The sequence below is a fragment of the Mesocricetus auratus genome, unplaced genomic scaffold, assembly GCF_017639785.1.
Source record: "Mesocricetus auratus isolate SY011 unplaced genomic scaffold, BCM_Maur_2.0 Super-Scaffold_100003, whole genome shotgun sequence".
NCBI classification, from domain to species: domain Eukaryota; kingdom Metazoa; phylum Chordata; class Mammalia; order Rodentia; family Cricetidae; genus Mesocricetus; species Mesocricetus auratus.
Genome location: NW_024429188.1, coordinates 25,027,737 through 25,042,166, shown reverse-complemented (window position 1 = coordinate 25,042,166; position 14,430 = coordinate 25,027,737). Strand labels below are relative to the sequence as shown.

General features: G+C 37.1%; 1 protein-coding gene across 1 annotated transcript in view; it reads right to left on the bottom strand.

Annotated features, from left to right (window-relative positions):
* Ptchd1 (patched domain containing 1) overlaps positions 1-14,430 on the bottom strand; it is a 54,698-nt gene that overhangs the window by 35,722 nt on the left and 4,546 nt on the right. The gene's annotated exons all lie outside the window — the stretch shown is intronic.

Below are 14,430 nucleotides of genomic sequence, written 5' to 3'. Positions count from 1 at the left end.
GAATTGCAATAACAACTACTAGGGAAGCTAAAGCAGGAGGATCAGTAATTTAAGGGCAACATGGGCTACAGAGCAATTTCAAGGCCAGCTTGAGACCATGCAATGAGACCATCTCTCTAAATTAAAAAAAAATGAAGATACAACTGGGGATATAGTCCAGTGGTGGAGCACTTGCCTAGCCATTCTCCCTCCCCCAAATGGTTTACTCTTTTAATAAAAGTGCAAAGCAGTCCTCCTAACATTTCTTGGCTTTACCTTTCCTGATGCATCCTCCTTTACTGGGTGGACGCTTAGAAAACCTATGAGCTGGATGTCCTCCAGTGTCTCTTCCAATGAATGATGGAGCCTATTCACTTCTTAGATAATGATAACAGTTTGTCTCATGCTATACATGATCTTTCCTCACTTAAAATTCTTTCTTTCCTTTCAAGCAAGGAGAAACTAACAAGAATCACAAGAAATGGTCAGAGTTCCCACGTATAGCTTACCCAGATTCCTGTAATGATAATATCTTCTATAACTACAGTATACTATCAAAACCATGGCACTTTCTTTAGTATGATGGTATTAACTCCAGTCATCATTTGGGTGTTAACCAGTTTTTACATATACTTTGTTGGGTTGTATGTGAAATGATAGGAACTTTTATCACAAGAGTTTAAGGAAATTTTAGCATTATCTTTTCTCTCTAGAAGGGAATGGTCTCAACTCTAACTGAACATTAGAAACTTACAGGTGTGCTTCAAAAAAGTGGGCATGTGTGGGCCCCACTCTAGACAGCTTTCTAAGTTCAGCACTTTAGGGTTTAGTGTATGTACAAATCAATGTGTATTAGGGGCTTGTTAAAATGCCTACTCTAGCTGGGCGGTGGTGATGCAAACCTTTAATCCCAGCACTTGGGAGGCAGAGGCAGGTGGATCAATGTGAGTTTTAGGTCACGCTGGTCTACAGAGTGAGTGCCAGGTCAGGCTCCAAAGATACACAGAGAAACCCAGTCTCACAAAGATCCACCATGGAGGGCGTCTCCCTTCCTGGGGATTGGGTGTAGGCCTGGGGGGTCTGGTGGGGAGGGATGGGGGTGAGGGGAGGGAGAGGGAGTTGTGATTGATATGTGAAACAGTCTTCAACCTTCATCCAGCGACTGATGAAAACAGGCAGATACCCACAGACAAACACTGAACTGAACTCCTGGAATCCAGTGTCAGAAAGAGAGAACTGATGGGCAAAGGAGTTATGAGTGGGCTGGTTTAACCCAGAGAAGCAGTTGACCTGAACAAGGGGGAGCTCTTGGACTCCAGATTGATGGCTGTGTGGAAAGCATGGGACTGACCCAGACCCCCTGAATGTGGGTGTCAGTGAGGGGGCCTAGGTAATCTATGGGCTCTTGGGTAGTATTTATCCCTGGCGTACAAATAGACTTTGAGCACCCATGCCACAATATGGGATGCTCTCTCAGCCGGGACTCTTGGGGGAGGGCCTAGGACCTGCCCTGGATGAAATGACAGTCACTGGAGATCTACCATGGAGGGCCTCACCCTCCCTGGGGATCAGAGTGAAGACTGGGTGATATAAAGGAAAAAAATGAAAAAAAAGGCCACATTAATCTCATGTGCGTTCTAACTTCAGCCACATGCTAATTTATAAATAGTTTTTTTAATTTCTTCTCCCCAAGAAACAGTTGGAAAAGTAACTCATGCTGGACATGGCAGCACATGTTTTTAATACTGGGGAGGCTGTGAGTTTGAAGCCAGTCTGGACTACACAGCAAGTGAGGTCAGGTTGACCCCAGAAAGTAATTGATGCTTGCTACCTTCTCCTCTGCCCTTCCCACTCCCTTATAAAGCCATACCAGGGTATATTCTATCCATATACTTATCTAAAACTCAACAATGATTTCTAAGGACACAAATTTATGGCTAATTTTCAGTCTTCATCTTCTTAAACTCTTAGCATATATCCATAGTTTAATAATATTAATGCAAAGTCAAAAAAGGACTTCAAATATCTGAAATGGTTCAGCATATAGAAAGTTCCATAGAGCTTCTATAGATTCTGTCAAGGTCTAATCATAGTTTTTCACTGCCCATACTCCCTACTATGTTCTAGGCCAACAATTGCATTCAGTAGACTTCTCTGAGATGTCACTTAAACTCCCTCACTTCTATAATGAATTCTGTGCCTCAACACTTCCCCTCCTCTTACCTGTCCACCTAGCTTTTTGTTTCCCTCTAAGTAAATCCACATTTGTTGATTTACAGATTTGGTTTTATTGAAAACACCGACTCTGTAACCTCTGATCTTGTTATTGCCCACTAACTTCCTTATGATAATAAATTTGATTTCCACAGTTTGACTTCTCACATTTAGGCTAACCAGCCTCCAGTTCACATCAATACCTGTCTTCCAATCTGAGCCTAAATTTCCATCAATCTCTTGAAAATTTGAAGATCAGGCTATGGCAATATTTTAACTGGACCATACCCAACAACTTCATTGTTCCCTCTAAATTGGTTATAACAGCTGTTGTGCTGTTGCTAGTAGCACAGCCTCCTTTCCCTCTTTTCTTGGTTTTGTTTTTGCTTTTGTTTTTTTTGAGGCAGGGTTTCTCTGTGTATCCCTGGCTGTCCTGCAACTATCTTGTGGACCAGGCTGGCCTCGAACTCACATATATTCACCAGCCTCTGCCTCCAGAATGCTGGGATTAAAGGCTTGTGCCACCACAGACCAGCTCCTTCCCTCTTTCTATTCACCCTAGCAGGATACTTGCCAACTTAAATCATCCCTTTCTCTTGAAGATCCAGTGATCTGTAAGACTCATTGATTCTATCTGCCTATTATGGGACTAGTATCTGTAGAGTCTATTCTGAAGGCCATTAGTTCCCAGTGATGTCAATAGTATAACAAAAAGCATCACAAAAGGCAAAAACAAAAACAAAACAGCAACAAAAATAAGACCAGAAAGTGTCAATATGAAGCAAGTTTTAGAAATGCTCAGAGGAAGAGATTTAAATGGTTTTGTTGTTGTTGAATTTATTTTATTGTTGCTTTGCTTTATTTTTTTAACAGAAGAACTTTTTTCTAGAGTCTTTAATATGGCCATGTGCTTTTATTATGGAAACCCTGCTTGTTGTTTTCCTAAGTTACTGGGCTGCAGAGCTTGGTTTTATTACAACACCAAAGGAAACTTTCCTAGAGCACATTTTAGAAAATGCTAGTCTAATCTTATTTCTTCCTTAGTCTAAACCCCTTGGTTTATAGATTTATAAACCAAGGGTGGAAGAATGGTTCTCCTTATGTCCAATATTTTGATTATCCAGCTTAACCTGTACCCCTATATAAAAGCTGTCTTTATAAAAGTCTGATCCTGTACTTCCCAGATCTGTAGACATAATGACCCTTACTTTGTCCAGGTCATTTATATCCATGTTTACTACTTGCTTATTCTATCTATCACTTACAGACTGAAGTTGTGGTTTCTATGTATAATAATGAATTAAGTGCTTCTCTTTTTCAGTTCTATAATTTCTTGCGATATGTATTTTGAAGCCCTGTTGTTGGGTGTATACATGTGTATGCGTTTAGCGGTTTTTTTTAGAACTGATCCCTTGTTCACTATGCATTGCCCCTCTTTATCTTTGGTAATTTTTCTAGTTCCGAAGTTACTTGTGTCTGAAATTCATAAATGTAATTGAGCTCTCTTTAGATTAGTACTGACATCATATATTTCTTTCCACCTATTTACTTCTACCCTTTATGAATCTTTATGTTTAAGGCAGGTGTACTATAGACTACATAGAGTTGGTTCTTTCTTTTTCGTAATTCCCTGATAGCCTGATAATCACTGTCTTCTGCTTGACTGATTCTCTCTCTCTCTCTACATATATATATATATATTCATATATATGGGTGTGTATGTATGTATATGTGTGTATTTACATTTGCATGTCACATTTATGCTGATTATTGACATTGTTTTACTAATATCTACAGGAATTACAATTGTTTTATTACAGTTTGCTTTTCTTTTTTTCTACCTCTTTGGTTTTAAATGAACATACAGTAGTTACTCTAACATTTACAATGCACATTTACACCTAACCTAAGTTCACCCTTAAATAAAACTACACTGACTCACATGTACTGCAATTAACACCAGGTGCTCCCTTTTCCTCCTTCATCTTTCTGTGACACAGTTGCCTTTCATTTCACTTATCTATTATAATTACTCAAAACATTGTTTTAAATGAAAAAATTAAAGATCCATAATACTAAGAAAACCGAAATAAATTTCATGTATTCCTTAACTCTTTTTCTATATGAGAATTTGAGTTTCGTATGTATAATATTTTCCTTCAATGTGAACAACTTTTAACTTCTTGTAGGACAGGTTTGCAGGCACTGAATTTGCTCAGGTTTTCTCTGAGAAAGCCTCTTTCACCTTGAAGTATAATATTGCTGGACATAGAATTTTAAGCAGGTGGGCTTTTATTTTTCCTATCAGTATTTTAAATAGTTTACTCTGGTCTCATGTTGCTTGTATCTTTTTTATGATAATTAGTACCATTCTTTTTGTTCCTCTTTGTCTTTGGTTTGGTACAGTTTTGCTAAGTGTGATTTAATGAACAGTTATTCTTCTTGGTGTTCTCTGAGCTGTATGGATCAGTGGTTTAGTGTATGACATTAACTTTGGCAGGGCTTTTAGCCATGGCTAATTCATTCCAGCTACTGCTTCATTCTACTCTCTATACTGGCATTCCACATTTGTATATATTAAAGCTTTTCACACTGTTCTGCAGTTGGATATTCTGTTAGGAGCTTTTTTCTTTCTTCTTTAATTCTTTGTGTTTCAATTTGTGGTGTTTCTACTGAGAGAATTCAAGTTTCTTTTTTACTCATACAGAGTCCCCAACTAGCATTTTTTGATTCATGTAGAGAATTTCCACCTTTGATCATATTACCCATCTTTCTTGACTTTGTCTTTTTCTACTAAAATCGTTAACATAGTTATCATAGTCACTGTAATTTTTGTATGATAATTCTAACTTATGTGTTATACTAGTTTGGTTCTGATGTTTCCTTTATCTCCTCAGAGTGAAACTTTTTTCACTGCTGGACATTATCAACTAATAGTATCTGAGATAATAGGCCTCCATAGTGAGACTTTATATTAACCTAGTTGCCAGGAGTCATTTTAATGTTCATTATTCTTTTCCCCCCAAATTTTTAAATTCTCTGATGAATGTCTTTGTTTTTGTCTGTTTGTTGACTTTCGCCTTTCTTACATACATGAGCCAAGACATTTTCTGTCTTGTTGATATTTTAACTACAATATATTGCTATTATACTGGAGCATTGTCATATACTGGTAAAATATGAGGAGAAATGTTTTATGATCATCCATAGAGATCTCAGTCTTTCGGTGGACTTGTGCCTGTGACCATAACTGGTATTTCTCCAGTGGTATAGACGTCTTTATATTGATTTCCATCATTCTGTTAAGTAGACTAAGTAAAGGCTTTGAAGGGGAAGTGTGCGTTCTCATTTTTTGCCTTGGGAAAGAGGCCTTTGCTAAGGCCAAGAGTAAATATATGTCTTGATCCAATTTTACAGGAAACAAAATGGCAACTCCCAGAAATATTAAGCAACTTGATCAAGAACCCTTCAACACCTCACAGCATTAAAACACAGACCTATAGGGTTTTGAAATACTGCTTATTCTACTCTGCCCAAATTGGAGCTTACTTAATTCCATCTGTCTCTAATTGCACCAAACTCCAATAGCAGTTAAGACTGAACATTCTTTGTCAGAGTTCTCCATGTGGACAATTTACTTCTGGAACCTGACCAAGACTGTCTCCTTTACCAAACTCCAGCCAAGCTGGGTTTCTTCCCAAGTAGACTATGGCTTTGAGACTTCATCTGTCTGTGCATCAGATAATTTGAGCAAGAGTTCTGCCTAACCAGAACCCACTTCCCTCCTCTGTATTACACTAGTCATCTGTCTAAATTCTTCATTTCTTGAATGCTCCAGGTAATATCTAATCACTCTGACCTGTGTCCATCAAGAATCGTGTCAGGTTGATGTAGCTAGAATCTCCTCTTCTTCCCTCATGCTTCTTAATAAGTTTCCATCCACCATTCCCCACCTGGTTCCTTGACTATAAATTACCACTTTCCTTTGTACTAATAATCTATGCTGATCTCTCTCTTTTGCCACAGAATACTATAGTAATCCTATACCTATTTCAATGGTTCTAACTAAGGTCTGTTTTATCAGTTATTTAAGCTAGCAAATGTTTCTTGGTTTTCATACAAAATGAGCAGTTTCATTATGACATTTCATAATATATAATATACATATTCATTTTGGTCATAACCTGTATAACACTTATGTTATGTTACTACCACCTTCTCATGGTCTCCTTTCTTTCCATCAAATGTTGGTTCCCAGTTTAGTTTCATGTAGTTCATATATAAAATTTATATCCTGAGTGAAAATATGCAATTTTGTCTTTCCCAGTCTATTTTATTTTACCTAATATGATTATTTCCAGTTCTATCCACTTTCCTGCAAATGAAATAATTTCATTTGTCTTTATCTGCTTTAATATCCTTTAACAAATGCTATGAGTAATATTTCTTCATCACAACTATATAGCTAAGGTTCTGTTTCAGAAACATAGCATGCAGTTATTACTATCTGTGCTTACTCTGGACTGATTTGCTTTGATGAAACTTTCTATAAAGGCAAATGTCTTCTAATACAGCATTTAAAGTCGGGGGGGGCGGGAGGAAGCTTTGGTAGCTGTAAATGTGATACTGGTAGTAATAAGATTCTCTGTCTGTCTGTCTGTCTGTCTGCTTCTGTGTGTGTGTGTGTGTTTGTAATTTCTTGCTTTGTCTAGGTGTTTTCTTAATACTATTCAGTAACTTGAGTCAAGTTATATCACCTGGAGACAGGCAACTGATGATACATGTTGGTGTATGCTACAAATCCCAAATATTTATACTCAGGTAGAACTTTTTGTACAACAGTTATTTCAATATCTTTCAGAATTCACTACTGAACAATAATACTTACATCCTACTTGTATTATTGTCCAGTTTCTACAAGACAAAAATATCATTTTGGAATTAATTATGGCAGCTAATGGCTGGGATGCTTTATATCAGAAGTTTCAAAATATGGTCCCTGGTCTAAGAGACATAGTGCCACTTTGGAGAACTGGTAGAAATATAGTCTTAGGTTCTACTTCAGTAGTACAGACTCACAAAATCATGGTGGACAAGCCTTCTAGGCACAAATTAGAGAACTACCACTTTAGCATACAGGAGCAGTTAAAAAGCACACACAAAGACACAGCAAGTTGCCTCTGGCCCACCGTGTTGCCAGTAGATCAGCATAAGCATCCCTGGGAGTTTATGCAACTACAGATTCACAAGGACTTCAAGAAACACATTCAAACTTCAGAAATACCATTAACCCTCATTTAACTATGAAGATTATTTTGTTTCAGATCGTTAGGCACACAAAACTAGGTAAACAAATTAATCTTCACTGGTGGATTTGTTTTGAACCTAATTATTGATTTCCTTTAGAACCTATAAAAATGGATCTTAAAAAGGAGTGGATGGGAAAGTACATGGACCTAAATGATAAAAGTCTCCAGTCAGCAAAATTTTACAACAGTTTAGTTTCAAAAGAATGTCTAATCATCACTTGCCTGATTCTCCTGATCTAGGGCAATTCTGAAAACTCTCTTCCTTTTGAAGTGTTTGCAGACCTACTTTTGTGGGCAAGATTTCCAGGGAAGCACTGTAGACATGTAAATTATTCGAGAGAAAAGAGTTAGGTTCTCCTTCATATAAATTACTGGAGAATCCCTTTTCTTGGCAGGCTGCTCAGAATTGGAAAGAAAGGCTTGAAAACAGAACCCAGTGCCTCCCATAGACTGTAATGTCAATGGTATCTACCTGGGTAGGAACTGAAGGCTTTGTGTGCAAAGCTTCCATCAAACCTGAAGATGGGACTTCTGAGCCCAGAGAAACTACCTAGATAACTTGGAATTCCAAGCACCCAATCCCATCTACAAGCCTGCCTGCTTAAGGACTTTGGGCAGAAGCTGCTACTTGCTCGGTGATAGTATGAATCGAATCATCTGTAATGACCCAGAGGGAGTCATGAAAGACCAATACATTGTCAATCTGACTATTGAGGATGTAGATCTAGCACCAGTTATTGCTTATTGGATGAAAGAAAAACTATGCAATGTGCATTTACTCAACAGGCAATAATCATGTGAAGAAATAACAGTCATTTTAAAAGCGAATAGTAATAAAATCACACAACCTGTAGGGGGATATGGTTACATAATGTTTTCGTTTATTTATTTCATTGTAACCTTACCTGAAATGGGTAAAAAAGATGCCATTGCACCCAGTGCAAATGAAAGGAAGTTCAGTGGCTTGTCCAAAGTCTCTGCCCCCCCACATACAAACACACTTCGTTAGAAGAATGAGAGCTTGAACTTTGCTTTCTTGATTCAAAAGCTAAATTAAAGCCTTGTTCCTCAAAATATGGTCTGCTAACCAACAGCATCAGCATTGCCTGAGAGCTTAACAGAGATATTGACTAAGCTCAACAAGGTGGCTCAGACCTGTGATGACAGGCTGTGGTAGAATCATTGCCTAGGGTCTGAAGTAACCTGGGATAAAGTCAGAGAACTTCTCTTAAAAATAAAATCTCCCAGAAGAAAGAAAACAACAAAAAAAAAGAAATGCAGATTGGCTAGTCCCACTCCAGAAATCACTGAATCAGAATAGTTTAAACCTATAGTTTAACAATAGTCCTAGGTGATGTGTGTATGCCAGTTAAAAAGTATGTGTGTAACTTACCCATATGCAATACAAGCACAAGAGAAAAACCAAAGGCCAACAATTCAAACCTTGCAAAATTAAGGGAATAAATATCAGTTTTTTTGAATGCTTAAACTGATAGCCATAGAACATAAAAGGGGTTGTTTGTTTGTTTTTATTGAGTCATTTGGAGAGAACTGACAAAGCTTTTGCAGTAGTGATTGCAAGACAGCAGCATGGATTAGGCATGAAAAATTGAAAGTCCTATAGATTTTATTCAATTCACAGAATACATGTTGATTTTTGTAACTATCATTTCTTTCCAGTTCATCTCTATGACTAATGTTTTCTCTTGTCCTGATTTGCTTTTAAGAGGATAGGAAGAAGGAACATAGAAATGCAGATCTCTATAATAGCAATTTTATAACTAGGAAAATCACTTGCCTCATATTTTGAGAAAAAACTATCTCATGTTTGCATTTGAGTACGGGAGTGACCAGTATTTTGAGACTTACTCCAAACAAAAACAGGACATGTGAAGAGCGAAGAGTTTACTTGCAGGATACTTGATGAGAACTGTAGAGTGTTCTACCTCCTCATGGGGATAAATTGTTCAGTGTGGAAGTTTATACCTTTCCAAGCTGAACACAAATCAGAGGAGGTTGATATGTTGTTTAATTTTTCTCAGGATTTCTCCTCATCATTCAGGAATTGGAATGGATGCTTATGATCAAGTTTTGTCAAATATGAAAATGAAGAAATCATGTGAAAAAACTCTTTGACCTGAACAAAAGAGGGAAGAAGAGTATGTTTTCTATCCTCTAAGTTAACAATTGCCAATAACTTAATTTCTAAGTATTTGATTGACATGACACATTTTGCCAGGATCTTGGAGATATTTATCAGCATCCTAGAGAAAGTATCATGAAAACAAAAAAATGTAATATTCTCTACTTAGCATTGATGACATGTGGATACCATTCCATATCAAGCAGATTTAAGGACAAGAAGGAACCATAAATCTGAGAAAGCCTCATAAATAGAAGGTATGGGAACTGGGTCTTAAAAGGAGTGGGGAAATTCTAGAGAGAACAATAATAGATGTGTTAAGATGTTGAATATGAGATGGAGGCCTGCAGACTTTAGAGTTCATAATGAGTGATTGGACATGAGCCACTTAGATGTGGAGACTCAGCAACTAAAACCACATTATCTGGTTGTGTCTCAGCCCTGTCTGAAATCATCTATTCAAAATCTGTTGGTTCTTGGAAAACTGAAGAATAAACATAGATGCTGTCTCAAGACTTTAAGCTTCATGAAGATGAGGTCACAGCCATCTAGTTGAGAGAAAGAACAGGTATCACATAGGAACTGAACCCTAAATCCCTAAATGCATAACTCTGGCTAGATATAAGACCTTAAGACAGATGTTCTTGTGGCCCCAGCCATGTTCTCCAGGCTTACACTTGTTTCCACCTACCAAAGTCAATTAGTGCAATCATCTGTGGTGCTTTATTGAGGCTTTAAAATATATAAAAGTGGGGACAAATTGTGCATGTAGAAATACATATAACCTACTATTCCTATACACAGGTGCAGCAGCTGGAACTGGAGGATAAAAAGTCTGTTTCTCATACACTTATTTTCCAGTGTCTCCCTGACTTTGCTAGTGAGAATTTGATCTGTGTGCCCACAGTGGACACTTGTTTGATAATGTCTTCCTGGCTGCCTTCCTGCTACTCCCCATTGACATTTCCTAATTTCACTTCCCAAGATAAGTAGCTTTAAACTAAAATAAATTTTCATCTTGACTATTGTTAGAGCCCACAGTTTAAATCTAAAGTAGACAACTGAATAATTAGATTTTTGTTTTGTTTTGTTTTGAGATAGGGTTTCTCTGTGTAGCCCTGGATATCCTGGAACTCACTATGTAAAACTGGCTGTCCTCTGCCTCTGAATGTTGGGGTTTAAAGGCATAGGCCAACACGCCTGGATGAGCAATTGTATTTTTTAAAATACAAAAACAACCTTTGCTAGAAGATTCCGTAGAGAACAGTAATATACAAATTAGCTTCTCTAGTCCCTCATTGCCCCCTTTTGTTCAAAATATGAATTGTGGACTTGAAGGCCCAACATTTATGATGTTATTCAGGGCATATCACATGAAATAACAACTGTGTTGGTTTCCATTTTGTTTTGTTTTGTTTTGGTTTTTAAAGGTTAGAAATTACTCACCTCCCTTGCTGGTCATTAAATCAATCTGGCAGGATACCTCCGTAGTTCTGTGGCCTTCCCGGGTGCGTGGCAGAGACACAGGCAGTGCTGCAGACAAGCCTGCTTGCTGTGATATACTACCAAGCAGGTGACATCAGAGGTCTACTTTAAGCCTATCTCAGTTTTCAGTCAGGGCTCATACTGAGCCCCCAAATCAGGTAACAGATGGCACATCCCACCCAGTCAAAGTTTATCAGCTCAGATTTCCCTAGCTTCTGTTCCAAGGAATACTGCAACCTCAATAAGAAAATAAATTGTTTCATTTGGCTCCCTTCTTATTATCATAAGGGCTCGCCAGTTGACCGCTTAATAGTTCTGTGAAGATTACAGTCTACTTTGTGAATCTTTAAAGGTTCAGTTTAGGGAGCTATTGAAAAAATATTCATCCTTCTTTGTGGAATTTACTAAGATTCTAGGAGTCATTAAAACAATTAGGCTTTCCATTAGGGATTTATATTGAAATGTCAATTTAAGTTCATATAATAACCGAAGTTGGTTCAAAATGATTACCTGCAAGAGGAGAGCAAATGACTGCTCTTAAAATCTCTGTTGGTTTCTAGAGACAGGGTCTCATGTACACTGGACTGGCCTTCAACTAACTCACCACGAGACGGAGAATGACCTTCAATTCCTCAACCTCCAGCCTCCACCTCCCATGTCTTAGAATTGCAGGCATGTACCACCTTGTCTTCTTATGTTCCTCAAATTAAAATGAAAAAAGTAGGATGGGTACTTGACGCACTAACTATTCAAATGCAGTTTACTAAAAAGTCAGACAACACAGAATGAGACTGTACTCCAGCTTTTTGAGTGTACCTCCCATGAAATGAGAATCAAGTGCCTTTGGTCCCTTAATTTCCTCTAGTACAAAAATAACATGCAGAAGGCAATTTACTGACTGGACAAATGCAAAAATGCTGCTCTTTCAGGCTTGGACTCAATTTTTCCTTAGAATATGTAAAATGCTGCTCTTTAAGGCTTTGGGCAATTATATTTCTTAGAATGTCTGCCACCTGTATAACTGACAGTAGGAACTGTACTACCCAGGGTGTCACAGTACCTGTCACACAAACAAGACCCCCGGAGATGCTAAAAAGCAGATCCCTGAATCAGAGTCTTTTGAGATGACCTTTACAGTGCTTTCCAAACTCAAGGTTCTTTGATTGTGTGCTCCTTGGATGAAGCTCTGCTTTTGTAGTTTTTGCCGAACAGCTGGAATAGGTAGCAAAGTGCTGCCTTCTTGTCTTCTCGGCAGATTAACACTCACAGTGGGGTCTTATGCACAGTCAGAAAAATCCTGTTCTAAGTGGGCACACTGATAATAGGCACTTTACTATCAGCCAAGTCTCAAAGACTGGTATCAAGTCAGCAGCTTTGCCATTCAAGAAGTTAGATTAAATTCACTTTCTTGGTTCTCCTTCATCAGATATGGTTAGACACAAAGGGATAAAGTTATGGGAGAGGGCAGGATAGCCATATCTTAGGAAGTTTACACTGGAAAATTTGGTATCTGCCCATCTCACACATCAAAATATTAGTCCCCAATGTTAAGTAACAATTTTGGGTATGAACTTCTATTTGATATTTTTCCACACTAAGTAGTATAGCTAAAAATGTCCCAATAAATACAAACACAGAAATGGGAGGTTTTTTCTAACTTGATTGCCATTTGGAGCTAGATAATACCATGTTTAGAGGGCTATTACATGGTGCATTTTAGAATGCTCAGCAGTGTCTCTGGCCTCTTCCCACTATCAGTAGCACGATGTTTTCGTCATCATTATTCCAACAGTAATAATAATAGTAATACTAATATCACTAGATTTTGCTGTCCACTGGTGGGGTGACAATCATCTCCAGTTGAGAAATACTGCTTTATGAGTTATTTTAATAGTACTAATGTCATTAAGTGATTCCAATACTGGACTTTTAGAATACTATGTAGGAACTTTATATGTAAATAATCAGATGGTAAATATTTTAAGCATAACAGACTTCAAACAATCCCTGGTGCATAGTTTATTTTTGCTTTGTTTTGTTGAAAACATTTTTAAGTGTTAAAAATATTTAGCTAAAAATAGATTATCATTTCTTCTGGTAGTTTCTATAAGCTGGAATCTTCATCTAGCTACTGGGATTTTAGTATTTTAAGCTACCAGTTGTGTTGCCCTTCTCAGAATGCTCGAATCAAATACCTCTAAGTAAAATTCTGTTAATCTTGTTTGCAATTTAATTCTATCAAATGTACTTAAACACGAACAGCTTAAATAAAGTGGAAACTCAATATCTCAGCCAAATAAGATTCCCCAGTAAATGAAAAACCACATCCTTAGTGAGAATATGTCCTTTTTATGGTATGGAATTGAATGCCCTATGGGGTTTCTTTGAGGATGTGGACATAATATATAATACAAAGGAATTCTCCTATCAACTTGAAAGCCAAAGTATGTTTTGATATGACTGCAGAGATTAGTAAAGAAGGAAATTTGCTGTTTGCTTGGGAACTGCCTATAAACATAATAAAATGTTGAAACATCATTTTGAAGTTACATTTCAAGGTAGAATTTATGGATTCTTCTTTACCTGTTGCATAAATGATTCACTGAGCAAGGAAAGGTATATTCACTAAGTATTTATTGAATATCAATATTTGACAGGGGCTTTTGGTGACCTAGGATAGAATGTGCCTGGAATCTAACAGGGTATAAACATTTTATCAGGAAAATAGTCATGTTTATCTTTCATGTTTTAATATATTGATTATTAAAAATAATGTTTTGCCTTGGGTGTCAATATATATATATATATCAGAGAAAATTAGACAAGGAAATAACCTTATTATCCAATTAGTGCAGTAGGATAGGCAGAGATATAAATAAGACTTTGATCAAATACATTTCATTTGGATAATTTAAATATGTTCATTTAAAATCATTTAAGTAGCATTTCATATGAAAGACAATTGAATGGAAGGCAATATCATGAAAAGAACATTAGAATATAGGTTCAAATCTGTATTCTAGTTCTGTCTTTGTGGTTTTTTTTCCATGGATAAGTCAGTTAACTTCTAAAGAGTGCCCTGTCTTTCTGTAAGATGGAATAGTGCCACTATTTCAGTATATGTAAACACAGGATATGCTTATACATTTTAAGCAGGGAAAGGATAATAAGAGCATCCTAAGGACTCAATTATACCAAGTCTTCCCTTTACATGGATGATTCTAGGATAAATTCAGTATTTTGTTGACGATAGCCTGGGTTAATTAATAAAGGGGTGTTCTTAAATTAAATTTCTTCTTA